The sequence below is a fragment of the Notothenia coriiceps genome, unplaced genomic scaffold (genome assembly GCF_000735185.1).
Source record: "Notothenia coriiceps isolate Sejong01 unplaced genomic scaffold, NC01 NC01_scaffold00020483, whole genome shotgun sequence".
In the NCBI taxonomy this organism is placed as follows: Eukaryota; Metazoa; Chordata; class Actinopteri; order Perciformes; family Nototheniidae; genus Notothenia; species Notothenia coriiceps.
The window spans coordinates 115,112-118,728 of NW_011353184.1; the positions used below are offsets into that span (position 1 = coordinate 115,112).

The following is a 3,617-nucleotide window of genomic DNA, read 5'->3' on the forward strand; positions in this document are numbered from 1 at the left end:
CACGGGCCCTTAGAATCGTCCTAACTTTTCACCCCCTTACTTTCACTCCCCTGTTCATGGGATGAAGACAACCTTAGACTGTACTTCATATTTTCATTCAATATTCAAAGTGAGACAAATCCAATTCATCATTTTGTGATTATGAATATCGTGTTTAGTCTCTGCAGTCGTAACTTGACTGTTTTGACTTTACTGTACTCGTGTTTTCAAAATCAATGTCACCAAGTTTAAAATATAGAACAATATTTCCAACCTCCAATGGAAACACCTGACATGAGTTTTTACTCAGACTCTGCCTCAGGTTAACGTAACCCTTCCATACAGATGTGCACCACAAATGGGGAACTGAGATTGTGCAAGTGTTCTTTTATGTCAATTAGAAAAATGTAATTTACTGTGGAACATTCAGGAAAGGAGAATCAGCACGACAACACTAGCCTGGTTTGTTAGGTACAACTAATCTAGTTGTCAGATGCTTCTAAGTGAGTTGATTTGTTAATGTGGCTTTCTAAAAGTTTGTTTCCAAAAATAAAGAGTTGCCATTTATGGGCCGAAGCCTGCGAGCTAGTTCAGGCAGTCAACTCGAGCACCAATGATACATTAACACGTGACGCACCTCGTCCCTCTTACAACCAACCAAACACATTCTCCTAAACATGCCGCTCTATTGAAGCTGCCAGGTCTTCCTGCCTCTGCCTCGCTATGCTGCTGCTGCCACTGCTGTGTTCCCTTGCTATTGCTAGGTTCATGTTCCTGCTGCTGTGTTTCATGTTGCTGCTGCTCGCCTTCCCCCATCCCAGCTCCACCCCAGCTTCCACCTGTAGGCTCGGGGGATAGTTATCTAATCATCACTCAATGTTCTTTGTAAATCTGTTCAGTGATGATGCCCAAACTCAAACTATATGCTGCTTCTAATAAACATATTAAGAAACACGTGAGTTGTCTGACTGAAACAAAAATACAATTCCCATCCCCCAGAGGAATCTCCTGGCATCTTTCCACAAAGAGATGGTACTTCTGATTCATTCAGGACATGTTTAGCATTGCAGCAGGTTAACAACACTAAGGGGGAATGGAGATAGACCAGCTGGTCCTTTCTGTCTGGAAGACAATTATATATAATAATGTGGAACAGTGGCGTCATTGCAGCATCAACAGGCGACGAGCGAATTCAACTTTAATGGTGAGTGTGCATTCCCAGTGTCTCTCTGTTTGCATGTTTCATCATGTGCAAGCTCGTTCATGAATGAAATTACCTCAAGGTCTTTTATTCCTTCCTCTGTATATTTAATAAGCATGCGTGTGATGACTGTGTGTTTTCTGTTGCTGAAGCTCTAATGCCCTCCTTCTCTATGGTCTGTGGCCCAAAAGCAGCAGCACTGCAATTATTGATGAGGTTCACTTATCAATAATTCAGCCATACATCTGATTAGCCAATAGGATTGATGGTGGGGCTCTGCACTGAATCCTCACACATCAATCCTCTACTTTGCTCTGGGCTGTTGTTATCTCTCCTCCCATGTCTTTCTGCCTTTTCCGTCTTTGTCTCTGTCATTCTGTCCGTCTCTCTCTCCCCGTCTCTCTCTCTCCCTGTCTCTCTCTTTCTCTTCTCTCCTTTTAATCCAATCCCTCTACATTACCAACATCGACCTGTCTCACCTCTTTGTCTTTCCAAGGCATTGATACCTGTCTAACTGGCAAACACTTTGTTCTGAGAGAGCCACAGTGACGTCAACAGGGGGCAAATGTCATTGACCGGGAAAAAACAAGTGGGACCAAAAGTAAAGAGATGCAGGTGAAACTGTGGGGGAGGGTTTAGCGGTATGCGTTTGTTACAAATAACCCTTTTCCCACTTAAATGAGATCAGTTCTAGTTCCGTGCGGGGGCTAGTTTGGTTCAATTTGCGGACGAAGTGAATTGAGTAGAAGCAAGAGATGTTGTTCAGTAATGAAATACAAAAGAAAGGATCACCCTGAAGGTTTTCTCCCTGCACATAATCCCGCCTACGACGAGGTTACATACTCAATGACTTGACTCTTGATTTATAAAATGATTTTATGATTTAGAAATGATTGTGATGATTTGCTTCCCCAAGGCAACATAGTCCGAACGTAACTTCAAATGACTTCAGCACTGATCGAGGTTTACTGTTACTATCCAAATCTGTTCACGTTTTTCTTCGATTAAAGGTGGGGTAGGTAATTCACTTCAGAAACACTTGTTGTTATATTCCATGGAATGCTCTTCACATCCCGATAGCAATAAATGAAATGCTTTGACACTAAATATATACAAATATTTCATCTGTGGAAACCGTGGCGCTGTAAAAAGCAAGTTCAATCATCTGCCTCGGCCCACGGCAGATAATTGGATGGCCTACCTGCCTGTCAGCCTCCCATCTCGTGTGTGTGGGAGGAGGGGCTCTGTCAGGAAGTCTGAAGGAAGGGGCAGATTGTTTTCGGTTGTGTACTTTCAAATTCTAGCGCACTCGAGCTGGTTTTATCCATTCTTACCCTACCTTTAATAAGTTCAATCAACAAGTCTTTAAACACTGCCAGAGCCCATACCTTGTTCCCGTTAGTGTGTACTTCCCGTCTGTCTTCTTCTGCTTTTCCCGTTAGTGTTTACTTCCTGTCTGTCTTCTTCTTCTGATCTCTCTGTTGTTCTTCACCATCTTCTTTCTGCAGATTGATATGACTGCACATATTCCCTTCACCTTCACTGTTGCTGCTCATATATCCTCTGTAACGGGGTGTGTTTGAACCCAAATGCAGCACACACAGGAACAGTTTGCAAAGAAGTTCAAAGTCAAATCCCAGCCCAAATCCCCTGGTTCCCAGAGCAACTGGCATCCGCCTTGGAAACGCCTTGCGAAAAAAGGGGTAACTAAGAACCATGAGAGGCTGACGGACAGGAGAAGAGTCGGTGGTTATTGGGATGGAACAGAGAGCCTTTTCCAGGACAGCCAGGATCGATACCCATGCTGCCTGCTCCACATCCCCCATGAGCACAGAAAAGTGTGTGTAAATTAGTGCATGGGTGAATCCTCCACAAAACATAAGTGTGTTTGTCTGCTTGGAAAGAGAGAAACAGTGAAAGGAGGGAAGAGCTTGCCACCAAAAGAGCCAAAGTGTTAATTACTTATCGATCCAATTTGGCAGATGACTCCCTAAAAATGCGGAGGGCAGCTCTGCGCGGAGCTGAAAAGGAGAGAGAGGAGACAATCTACTCTTCAAAAGTCTCTCGGACTCCCATCTCTGCCTCACTAAATGTTTACTACCGATTGCTGGCCTCTGAGCCACGCCTGGCTGCACTGCTTACTGCCTTCTTATCACTTCCCAGTTATCTGACTCCTCTCCTCTCTCTGTTTTACTCCCGTTCCACATCTCATTCCATCCTTCACATCTCATCGATGTCCTCTAGCCTCTCACTTTTTCTCTCTGCTCGGCGGTTCGCTCTCTTTCCAAGGAATCCTCAGTAAATCTGTGTCTTTATCAGCGCATTATGCTGCAGTACATTCCTCTGTGTTGTCCTTGTTTCTCTGATCTTCAGCATCTCTCTGTTTCTGTCTTCTTTAAGATTGTGCTTTTCATTTCACTAGCTGACCCCCCCCCCC

General features: G+C 44.1%; 1 protein-coding gene across 1 annotated transcript in view; it reads right to left on the reverse strand.

Annotated features, from left to right (window-relative positions):
• Positions 1–3,617, reverse strand: part of LOC104952773 (Down syndrome cell adhesion molecule homolog) — a 27,075-nt gene that overhangs the window by 19,910 nt on the left and 3,548 nt on the right. The window lies entirely within an intron of this gene.